Source organism: Leopardus geoffroyi, chromosome B4, assembly GCF_018350155.1.
Source record: "Leopardus geoffroyi isolate Oge1 chromosome B4, O.geoffroyi_Oge1_pat1.0, whole genome shotgun sequence".
Taxonomy (NCBI): Eukaryota; Metazoa; Chordata; class Mammalia; order Carnivora; family Felidae; genus Leopardus; species Leopardus geoffroyi.
In genome coordinates, this window is record NC_059341.1 from 124,081,480 (window position 1) to 124,094,658 (window position 13,179).

Genomic DNA, 13,179 nt, shown 5'->3' on the forward strand with positions numbered 1-13,179 from the left:
TCTGAGTACAATCCCCTGCTTGTTATTTTCACATGCCATGTGACTCCAAGTCATTCTGAAGGATAAAGAGACAGGGGCTGCCACCAGATCCCAGCCATGATTTCCCCTCCGTTCCCAGCCCTGGTCCATCTGTTCTCCAGAGGCCACATGAATGGCATATGTCAAGAGAGTCAGAGCTGTGCAAACTGCCCAAAGAAATCACTCGGCCAACTTCCCTTTGCTTCCACGGCTTCAGCAATTGTTGCTGGCCAACCACCATATGGCGAATAATGAGTTTTTCGACCCCACTCAAGAAAAATGTCCGCTTCATTGCCAAGCATTAGCAATATGTGTGTTAATGAACAGTGGGAGCTGAATGCCTATACATTAACAAAAGTTGGGTTTTTTTTTTTTTCTTTTCCAGCTTCAAGCTCTGTCTCTTTCGCTCTGCTTCCTTTCAAGTAGGTGACAGTCTAGGAGCAAACTGTAATTTTTTTTTTTTTTTTTTTTAATGAGACGCCACAACCCAATGGGAGAAGCCTAGATTTCAAAACCAAAAATCTTTCTTTTAATCAAATGGCTTTCTACTTTTTTAAAAAGTGACAAATGCAGTCCATATAGATATTGGGACGTCAAAGCTGAGTACCTGCATGCTTTTTGCCCTTGATGCATAAGAGGTTGAATGCCATTAGTGCTGTCTCAAGCAGGATGCACTTTTTGGCCTCTTTAAATAAACACCTACCTCCTTACTCCAACAGAAAATGCACTTGATGTTCTTTAGCGGGAAGATTTAAGAACCCAGTTAAGATTTCAAGTTCACTACCCCAAGAGTAAAAGCCTGAGTAGGCAGATAATTTCTCTCAAGAGAAAAAGATCTTTGTATAGTCAGAAAATAAACGTGCATTTAGTATAGATGCTGCAAGACAAAAATACCTAAGTTTGCACCCATGTTTGCATTTTCTAGGGCAACAACACAGATTTACCCCTAACAAGTTGTTTGTGTTTTTTTTTTTCTTTTGAATCTGACTGCTTTCTGACCTTGGCCTTCACATTCTCTGCATGCAAACATTACAAACCCTGAGAAAAAGAAGATAGGCAATTGACATGTTCTCTAATGCAATTCTCAGAGTCCGGCTATAGGTCAGTGGTTCTCAAATATCTTCAGTTTGCAGACCATTGTACCATGGCAGAAGTTCCAAAAGATCCTCCCTCTTATTTGCAGGTAAAAAAAGAAAGGCCTTGCTGGAATAAATCACCAGAAGGGTACTGATTTAATGAGACAGTTGAGAGGAATCTCACAAGCAAACTGTGAATCAGTGCCAGACACAGTGAATGACTACTGTCATTCTCTTTTTATGTTTGTGATCTCTTAGAATAATACCTGCACCCTCTTCTAAACTATAAACTTATTGGAGACATAGATTGCTTCTTTTTGCTCGTTGCTGTATTCTTAGTAGCTAGGGCTCAGTACCAGCTAGATGGTTGGGGTTACGATGGATATGTTTTCAATAAGCAATCGTTGAATAAATACTTTCAATACTTTAAGTCATCTTTTTTTTAATGTTTATTTATTTTTGAGAGAGAGGCAGAGCATGAGCAGGGGAGGGGCAGAGAGAGAAAGAGACACAGAATCTGAAGCAGGCTCCAGGTTCTGAGCTGTCAGCACAGAGCCCGAGGCAGGGTTTGAACCCACGAACCATGAGATCATGACCTGAGCCGAAGTCGGACACTTAACTGACTGAGCCACCCAGGCGCCCCAATACTTTAAATCATCTTGAATATGACACCAGACGAGTCTAGGACCCATGAGCATTTTATAGATCACAGTTGGAACTCTGCCAGTGGGCACGGTAAGTTGATACTGAACATTACATCTATTTAATGGTATCGTCCTTCTGACTGCCACTGGCCTATAATTATAGTCTTCCTGTGTTTCTGCTCTAAAACTCTAATTGTAAAAAAAAAAAAAAAAAAAAAAAAGAAAGAAAATAAAATAAAAAAAATTCTCTATTTTGGTCAGAAAGCAGCTGATATAGTGTTTTCTATACATTTTTTGGCCAGAAAATCTAGGGGCAACAGCATAATTTGAAAGTCATATATCTCATGCTTCACTCCACACTTCACCTTTGACTAACTCCCTCTTGATTCCTCCAAGCCTCAGTTTCCCTATCTGTTGATAAAAGGTGGTAGGAAACAAATAAAATAATACCTCCTTTGTGGCATTTTGTGGATTAAAATGTAAGTTATGCAAACTACTTAGGGTGGTGCTGAACATATAGATTACAAAGCTTGGCTATTTTTGAGTTCACAATCAATGAATTTATTCTCAAAACATCAAATCTGTCTGATCCCAGAGTTTCTTATTTGAAGGAACCGCTAATAAATGCTAACTTGGAACATGAAAGGAGTTTATTATGGGTCTACTCTCTTATTTTGAGCCAAGCCTTCCCCCCCCTCCGTAAGTTATCAACTCATAAAACACTAAAAATGCATCACTGGGGAAAGAAACAGCTTAAAGTAGCCCTCTTCATGGCTCACACAGGGCATTAGAAACAAGCCCCCTTCTGCTTCCATCCTGAAGAGAATTCGCAAAAGCTTGGTCAAAGGATTCTCAAATCTCTGGCATCCTACCTTCATCCTGCTGGTGGGCATCAAACCTGGTTCAAAGTTCAGCCCTTGAGAGAAAGTTGGGGTGCTTCGCCAATGAAACTGCTCTTAATGGAAATACTTCTGCTGCATAACCAAAAACGTGATCCTGCAAAGTTACAGTGAAATGAGCTGGAAACTTATTAAAGCAGAGTTGCTGTTCTGATCGGTCTACAGCTGAGAAAGGTATTCAAGGAGAAACCAAAGCCAAAAGTGTCAAGTCCACTGTAACTGAGAAGATCACTGCTGGCAGACCTCCTCTGTCCTGGTGCTGTCTGCTGCTTTGTGCACAGCTGAAAAGTTTGTTCCAACCCGGCAGCTTAGGAGTCCCTGGTGTAGGGCTGGGGACGAGGGTCTGGGACCATGCAGAGGAGCAGACAGGAACCTGGGAGGGCCAGGGAATTTTAATGTAAGATGTGGTTTCTCCCTTGGACTGTGTCCCCCTAGCTGGGTCTCCTCTAGTAAGCCACACGCACCATGCCCACCCCCCACCAGTCCAAGCCCAGTCTCTTCTTCCCTCTCCATGCTCATGCTACCCAGCCTCCCTAATCCATGGTTAAATGACTGCTGTGTAAAAATGATTCTCTGAATATTCCCCTGAGGAAGACTGCCCTGCTTTGAACGAGCTGATTGGGTACATGGGAGGTGACAATCGGGGTTAATACTACAGAGTTTGGAGTGGGTCCTGACCCACATGCGGTGAGCTGACCTGTGCTCTAAGGTCTCCTTGCCCTTCCCAACGTGTGTCTTTACTTGGGCTCACTAGGTTACCCTGGAATTCTTACTCTTACATACTCATGGTCTTGGGGTTAAGATATTGCCTCTAGAAGTTCTCCATTAGAAAGCCAACATTTTATTTGGAAGGGGATGCTGCATGGGTTCCTTCTCACTCTACTTCATCTCTGTGGACTTGCCATGGTAGCCATGCAAACTTCCTCTGCTTTCCTCAAGCCCAGAACCTCATCCCCAGCCTGAGCCTTACCTCACCCAGTAGACTAAGCCTTCTACCATGAACCCCTTTATGGACTTCCTCTGTCTGCCTCTACCCAGCCACTCTTTGTCCTCTCCTCCTTGTCAGGACACAGGTGAGCCTCTACCTGGCCTCTTCCTTTCATCCCCTGCTACCTCTCCCATCACCTCATCGTGTCAACTGTCCCCATTCCTGTTGGAAATCTCCATCTCTTCTGTACCTATAGACAACTCAGATCTTTTAGCTCTGATACTGCTATCTGACCTTTCTTTTTTCCTGTACAACCATAACTTTTGGGGAAAGGGCGTCCTCTCCATTCCGAATGCCTCCATTTTCTCACCCCCAACTTAGTCCTTAATCCTTCTATTTGAATTCTGCCTCCACTACTGACACTGTTCTCCTGATGTCCGTCACCACACCACAGTCCCCCAGCCCAGCAACCACTTCTCTGTCCTCTTCCTTCTTGTCCACCAGGCAGCATTTCACTGTATTTTTTTTTTTTTTGCAGCATTTTGCCATTTTGTATGTTTCTTGCTTCCACGACTGTCCTTTCTCTTTAGACATTGCCTTCTCTGCTTCACCCTCCATATTTCTGATTTTCTCATTTTCTGTCCACTGGCTCTCCTTCCATCTCTGTCTAACTCTCCACCTGTCTAAAACATAAGCATCTCCTAAAGCAGCACTGTATGAGAACTTTCTGCACAGATGGAAATGTTCTGTCCAATGCAGCAGTCACTAGCCAGATGTGGCTGATAATACAGGACATGTGGTTAATGCAACTGAAGAACTAAATTTTACATCTTATTTTACTTAAGTTGCATTTAAATTGCTAGATGTTACTAGTGGCTAGTATCTTAAGCAGCACAGCCACAAAGTTCTGTCTCTTCTTTGGTATATCCTTCCTTAGAGACTTTACCCTCTCTTATATCTGGCCCTATCTCTTCTCTTCAGAGGACAACCATACTCTCTAACAGGACAGCCCCATGTTTCCTGGTTGCCTTTGAAAATCTATTAACAACTCTCTGACCAACACCTGGAACTCGACATTTCAGATTCTGTGTTTTACGGCTATACTGACGCACTTGAAACTGATGTCATCCTGGCAAAGTTCAGAGTAGCGTCTGGCTTCTGTACAGCAAGCTGTTCTAATGAGGACTGAAACAGTGTTTCCTGGTCACTTGGGATTGCTCTGTTGCATTTAATCTTTAGAATCCTGTCCTTCCAGATTGTAGAGCTTCATAAAGCCCTTCTCAAGGTAAGAGCTTCTTCATATGTTTCTATTTTCTTCCAACACTTTACTCCTTTCAGTTTTCAGACCACAGCTTCACCTCGTTGCCTATAGTTCTTGGGTCCCTGGCACGTGTCCAATAACAGAGGTGCTTGGTGGATCCTCTGGCTGATTCTCAGTTCATGAAGGCTGGTGATATATCCATTTGCAGACTGAGAGGTTGGAATGGGAAGCAGGGTGGCAGGAGTGGGGACCAGAGAGGAGGACAATGACAGGAGACATTGTGACTAATTACTCAACACTTTTACCAAATTATTAGCTGAATCCAATTCTGTTAAGCCACCTAGTCTCAGGGCACGAACTTCTGTCTCTTTTATGGTAGAGATTGATATAAAAGCACGTTTTTAATTTTTTTAATGTTTTATGTATTTTTAAGACAGAGAGAGACAGAGCATGAGCAGGGGAGGGGCAGAGAGAGAGGGAGACACAGAATCTGAAGCAGACTCCAGGCTCCGAGGTGTCAGCACAGAGCCCAACGCGGGGCTCGAACTCACAAACCTCAAGATTATGACCTGAGCCGAAGTCGGACGCTTAACCCACGGAGCCACCCAGGCGCCCCAGAAAAGCACATTTTTAGAAGAGCCATCTGGAATATTTGTTTGAATTAATTAATGTAAATATGCCCAAGTTTCATCATTTTCCTGATTTTTTAAACTTCAAACAGATTACATTTAGAAGACTTCTCTTTTCTTAACTTTCACAATAAGAATAATTTAAGACATAAATATTTTTTTCCATTTTGGGTCTCTAAGGTAGGATGACATACTGAGATCCATATATTATTGGGTAAATTCAAATATACATAGTATTTGACTTTACATTTCATCTTCGTGCTTCTCTAGCAAGGATATTTATTTCAGAACTGCAAGTGATATTCAAAAGATCCACTGCACTCAAATAATTCAATTGGAATTTAAGTAAAATAAACTATCATCACATTATAAAATGCATTGAACAGTGTTTCTTGGGAAGCGGAGAAGACTTCTTAAAAGCTGTTGGGAAAAAAAATTTACAAGTAAATCAGAAAGCACAGTGACACTGGAGGGGTCACAGAGACGGAGGTGATCCTTGAGACTGTCCAGCTTACCACCTTCACAGAGCCCTGAGCCTTGGCACCCTGGTGGCACCCAATAGGGGAACCTTGGCATACAATTTGAACAGTCAATTCACCCAAGAAGATCTGTGGATAACAAATTAGCATGTGAAAAGATTCTCAACATTAGTCATTAACATGCAAATTGAAGCCATTACTCACCTGTGTGAATGGGAATCAAAACCAGTGAACCCTTGGGGGAGATTATGGAGCAACTGGAACTTTCACCACTGCTGCTGGAACTTTACAAAGATCAACGTTAAGAAATAAAGTTAAACTACCAGACAATCGAACCATTCCCCTAATAGGTATTTATCCAGGAGAAATGAAAACATATGTCCATATGAAGGTTTGTACACAAACGTTTGCACTAACTTTATTTGTAATAGTTCTGAACTGGAAACAACCCAATCCCTTTCAACAAGTGAATGAATAAACCGTGATGTACTACAAAACGCTACACTCCTGGGCAAGGATGAGGAACAAACCCCCGGTATGTGCAACACCATGGATGAATCTCAAAATAATGACACTGAAAGACGACAGGTCCTCTCCCCCGCAAAAAAACCAACCAACCAACCAACCAAACAAACAAAAAAACCCACACATACTGCTTGTTACACCATTGTCATAAAATTCTAGAAAATGCAAACTAGCCTTTAGTGACAGAAAGCAGACCAATGAGTGGTTGCCCGGGGAAGGGAAGCATGGAGGGATGGGAAGGAGGGATTACAAAAGAAAAATGAGGAAACTTGGGGGGTGATGGATATGTTCACTGTCATGAAGTGAGCTGGAGGTTTCACAGGTGTATACATAGGTCAAAATTTATTATATTTGTGTACCTTAAATATGTGCAGTTTATTTTATGCCAGTTATGCCTTGATTAAAAGATTGCCTAGCTTAAGTCCATTTTACATTTTAAAAAGAAAGAGAGAAAAGTTCCCTTAACTAGAGGGAATGTACTTTGGTGTTATAGGCCCAACATCTTTCAGTTTCTTCCTAGTCTATGATATTCACTACCTACCATGCTAGTATAATCAATACTTCAAATAAATAAATAGATGATGATGATAAAGAAGAAGAGGAAGAGGAGAAAGAATAAAAACTAGAAGAAAGAAAGAAAGAAAGAAAGAAAGAAAGAAAGAAGAGAGGAAAGAAGGAAGAAAGAAAGAAAGAAAGAAAGAAAGAAAGAAAGAAAGAAGAGAGGAAAGAAGGAAGAAAGAAGAAAGAAAGAAAGAAAGAAAGAAAGAAAGAAAGAAAGAAAGAAAAAAGAGAGGAAAGAAGGAAGAAAGAAGAAAGAAAGAAAGAAAGAAAGAAAGAAAGAAAGAGAAAGAAAGAAAGAAAGAAAGAAAGAAAGAAAGAAAGAAAGAAAGAAAGAAAAAGAGAGAAAGAGACGAAGGAAGGAAGGAAGGAAGGAAGGAAGGAAGGAAGGAAGGATGAAAGGAAGGGAGAAAGAAAAAAAGGAAGAAGATAAAGGAAGAAATGGCTGGCTGGCTGGCTGGACAGATGGATAAAACATCTACACCAAACTGATCAATTTGCAAGCATGTTTGCATTTCTACAGATCTCCCGGCTAGAAGGGTACTGGGTTGGATACCTCTGGCACATGATGAACCTCAAGACTCAGTAGATACTCAAAACACTTATGGGCCTTCTCAACCTTTTAACAGAAGAAACAATCTCCTAAGACTGAAAAGCTTGTAAAGAGATCAAGCAGCGGTGTCACACTTCATCTCTCATCCTGTGTAGTCTGGGATTATGGAGATCTAGACAAGGAAGGATGCCTTACCGGATCCCATTACAAATGATGCTCAAATACAGAGGTGACAGAGAAAAATGAATATATATTGAGAACCTACTGTACTGGGCACCGAACTAGGTATTCTATATAAACAATTTCCAGTCCTCAAATGTACCTGAGTATTATTACCTCATAATACATGCTCCTTAAGAAACTTGAGCGAAGTTAATCTGAAAACTTGTTAACTAGAAAACATCCTTGCTCTTTGAAGATAAAAAAAATGCAAATTCAAAGACCACATATGCATTTTCTTCTATCTTTCTATAAAAACAAGCCCACTCTTGAACAAAACTCCACGATAGAGGCTACAGAATGCAGAGACAGCTGGACGAATTAAATTACAGAGATGACGTCAGTTTCTGAGGGTCAGCATTGATAGGAAAACCTCATTGTCCTGTCACCAGGTCTCTGCCACCCTTCCAGATGCCAGAAAGAAAATAACCAGACAAGCACCGGGGGACAGATTCAAGGGCACTGCTTGAGAACACTTTGCCTGCTTCCCTGTTTACAACTCCTACTCTGCATCCAGAGGGCAGAGAGCTTTAAAAACCTGTCAGAGATGTTGTAATATTGAAAAAAATAAAAGGAAAATACATAACTGTTAGAATTTTAGTACAAATCCAAATACAGTGATCCACTTTCAAAATTTCAATGTTTGTGGCCAACGTTATATAACAAAATGAAGTTCTAATGCTCATGAATGAAAGCAAAGCTCTTCTATATTCCAGCAGACACACAATGATTCCCCCAAATAACTTCCTGTAAAAAAAAAGGAGATATTTAATATCTTCTTTTAATTTGTTTCCATATAGACATTTGAAGCACAAAATCAATTCGAGTTGACTTCTTTTTACCCTGCGAGGGGTTGGGGGAAGATTCAGTGCCGCAAAATTAAAACTTTGCTTTAAAAAGGGAAAAATCAAAGATCTTTCTCAAATCAGACTGTGGACAAAGTTCTCCATTTGAAACAGAATATTTATAAAAGTCATCATGTAGTTGAACATCTTAACAGAAGCAGTAGGGTCAGCTAAGGAATACTTCCTGAGATGCATTTTAATGGCATTTCAGAAACCAGAATTGTAGGGATGCTTGAAAAGAATCACGGGGAGAAAGTCCAACATTTTTCTCCAGGGCTGCTAGTTTTAATGGTACAAACTTATTGAAATGGCACCACAATAAGCACTACCAATTAGTATATCTATGTGCCCTGAATGTACATATCTAGAAGGAAATGTTTTTATCTTTTTCATCTTTAAATCTGGACAAGAAGTAGTGGTCAAGTTCAAGCATGTTACCAGCTGATGTGACCACAATAGAGAAAGGCCATACATCTGAAGCCTCTCCTTCAGTCAGTTAAGCGTTGGACTCTTGATTTCAGCTCGGATCGTGATCCCAGGGTCATGAGATCAAACCCCACACTGGGCTCTGTGCTGAGTGTAGAGGCTGCTTAATATTCTGTTTCTCACCCTTCCTCTGCTCCTCCCCCGCTTGTGCTGTCTCTCTCTTTCTCTCTCTAAAAAAACTAAATTGTTTTTAGGTGGTTTTCATCTTTGTTATACAAATAAATAGGGAAGGTGGGGCAGCTGGGTCTTGGATCAAAATAAAGAAATCTGCCGGACCTCATCCACAAAGACGAAAATTAATCTAATCAAATGTCCCCAAGTTGTGTTCTCATGGCACAAAGGGGGCCACTGCTAAAATGGTCGTGATGATGCCAGAGTGTGGCCAATGGACACTGAAGTCTTCCAGGAGTCTTCACTGTGTGTGAGAACTCTGTGGGCTGATCAACAAAAGTACCAGTAGGTGGCAAGGCAGTCCTTGTCCTCTCCTTGGGAAGCTCTGAGGTTTGCCTACCTGATTCCAATCAGTAACAAATACGTCACCCTCTGCTTTGCTGCCCATACCCCTCCTGAGAGAAACAGGCCCACCACAGCCTTGTACCATGTGACCCACACTCACCCAGCGTGGGTGGTTGGATAATCCTGGGCCAGATTGGACCAAACAGACCCTTCAGTCTCAGAAATCTGAAATCCAGACCCAGGGACTAAATCAACTGGCCGAAAAGTCTGGTAGACCCGGGGATAAGGGCACACTTGGGGCTGCCTGTGATATTTCAAGCATAAGTGCAGCAGAGGAAGGTGGTCTACAGAAGCAGAGTGAAGCAGGTGTGCGTGGAGTAAGAAGGAGAGAGAGAGAGAGAACGCGAGTGCACGTGAGCAACCCCGGAAAAGGGGATGAGAAAAGACAATAGAAATCACAACAGGGTGCGGGAAAGGGCATTTGCCTAGGAGAAAGCAGATGCCTTCCAATCCAGGATCTTCTGCTGTTCATGAGGTAGCTCCGTATAAATCACTTGACTTTGCTCAATTCTGGTTCCATGCTGACAGTATAGCTCACAGCTAAGCTCTCTTCAGCAACTTTGGGGTCTGGCAAAGTTGGGTTTAAATCTGTGCTTTGATCTTCACAAGCACTGTGACCTCAGTCACCTGACTTGTCCTCTTTGACTTCAAATACTTCACATGAAAAATTGAAATTCTACCCCTAATAAGGATTTGGGGAGGAATAAATAAAAGGATACATGTAAAGCAGTTAGTAAAGTCAATGACATAAGGTATCCAAGAACTACCAGCTCTACAATAATAAGGAATTATTAACCTCTCTGTGTATGTTTCCACTTCTACAAAATAAAAATAATAACAATATCTAACTCACAGCGTTGCTGTAAGAACACAGAAAGCACAGAGAAGAGCGCCTGGCATAAAGTGAAGGCTCATAAATTTTATTTGTCATTATTAGCATTGTTGACATTGTTGTTAATTACTACTGCTATTATTACTGTCATCCCAGTGCTTTGCAGAACCCGGCAGTGCTTTCAACATCACCATTTTTGCAGATTAAGCTAGTTCATCAGCAAATGATAGAATTATTCTTGCCTCCGTTCAGGACTTTGTAAATCTTGGATGCTTCATTAGGGCTATTCTTGCTGACACTCCTATTAAATATGCTGACACAGAGCAATAGTTTATGTTAATGTGGTTCTTGAATTCTATCCAGGCAAGCATTTCAAAGTTATTCATGAAAAGAAAAAAATGAATAAAAGCAACCTGTTTGTCCCATAAGGGAGAGATGCTTAATTCAATGATGGAAAGCCAACTGGGTATAGCATTGTTGAATCATTAAAAGAATGTGTAAAAATGGGGGCGCATGGGTGGCTCAGTTGGCTGAGCATCCGACTCTTGATTTCGGCTCAGATCATGATCTCAAGGTTCATGGGATTGAGTCCTGCATCAGGCTCTGTGCTGATAGCATGGAGCCAGCTTGGGATTCTCTCTGCCCCTCTCTCTCTCCTTCCTCTGCTTGTTCTCTCTCTCTCTCTCTCTCAAAATAAATATTTAAAAAAAAATATGAAAAAATGTTTGTTGGACAACACAATGAGGCATTATAGAAAAATGATGTGATGGTAAATTCAAGCAGAATATATACAGTTTTACATTTTCTATGATTGAGGTTCTGGTAATACCTACACATATGGGGAAAGTCTAAATAAGTCTTTGAAACAATGATAAGTTTTGTCAAGTCAGGAGGATCTGAAAACTCACTGCTTTGGCCATACTTTCTGCAATGACTTTTTCATAATAATATAAATAATTATATTGTGATCTATTAATTAGATTCTTCCAACATTTAATGATGAAAAAGTCATAGAAAACAAGTCCTGTTGTTTTCAAATATAGAGGAAGCTTATGATAATCCTCCATAGTTTTTTTTTAATGTGTTTCTTTTTTTGAATTTTTTTAACTTTACTATTTTGAGAGAGAGAGAGAGAGCACAAGCAGGAGAAGGGCAGAGAGAAGGAGAGACAGAATCCCAAGCAGACTCCATGCCATCACCACAGAGCCTGATGTGGGGCTTGAATCCACAAACTGTGAGATCATGACCTGAGTTTAGATCAAGAGTTGGATGTTTAATTTAAATGTGCCACCCAGGTACCCATTCCTCCATAGTTTTGACAGTGATCACTTTCCTTAATTACACTCCATTAAATGTTAAATTAAAATTTGTCAAAGTTTAAATCTTTAAATAAATAATATGTTATTACTGATATAACTGTGGGCTAACTCACCTTAATTCATTGCAGCATATAACTGTGGTGCATGAGTGGATAAACATTATAAACACTAGCACTTAACTATATACAGTTAACCCTCGAACAACTTGGGGTTAAGAGCACCAGCCCTTGAGCAGTAACTTTTGACTCCCCAAAAACTTAACTGTTGATAGCCTACTGTTGGCCAGAAGTCTTACCAATAACATAAGCAGTCGATTAGCACATATTTTGTATGTTATATGTATTATATACTACATTCTTACAATAAAATAAACTAGTGCAAAGAAAATGTTATTAAGGAAATCATAAGGCAGAGAAAATATTTTTACAGTACTGTATATTATGTTTTTAAAAATCACATATAAGTGGACCTATGTGGTTTAAACTTATGTTGCTCAAGACTCAAATGTGCAAAAGAGCTTTCTTTTTATAAATCATCTCAATGCCATGCTAGAAAATGTTGAAATCAAGTAAGCCTCTAACAGATGTAGTTAGCAAAGAAGAATTTTCATTCCTCTCTAGAAGCCTCCGTGTGACTTCAGGAGGCACTCCTACACAAATGCATCGGTTGCCAGTGGCTTGGCCATCCTGGGCAGAACCCCTCAGCAATTGACGTGATTTCACTAAGTAGGCCTCCTGTGTCCAGATGCTCTGTGACATTGCTCCTGTGAATTCTGTTGTCATGTCAGGTAGAATCTTGGTAGAGTCACAGGTTGAAGCGAAGACTAGCTCACAAGGTATTTATGAATGAAGACAAGTTTCACTACATAACATCAAAAATGCATTCTTGCTTATCTGTGTAGTCTCATTCCAAGCCTTAATGGTGAGAGAAAGGGGCGAGAAGCTCAGTGTGAAAAATGAAGTGATTTACCAAGCCATGAGAAGTATGGAGGAGCTGTTGTCAGCCCATCTCAGAGCTGACATCACAGAGTCACAGACAGCCTGTGCCATGTAATTACCACTTTTGTGGATGCTATAAAATATAAATGAGGTTACACAGCAAAAGTTCTATCATCTCAACATTTCCAAGTAAAAATCCATTATTGGAAGAACAGTGTGAACTTCTAGCCATCATTCCCGGTACAGCCTCTCCTCACATTTTATGAAAAGCTAAGCCTTTGAGACACTCTATGATGAATTCTAAGAGCATTTTTATGAAGAATGAGATGGAAAGAGAGCAACTGCCAATGCCATAGCCTTACTTTGGAAGATTAACAAAGGAGCCCCAGCTAATGGGAAAATAGGAGGGAGATATTTCCCCCACCCAGTTGTCCACCCAGCCCAGCCCAGATAA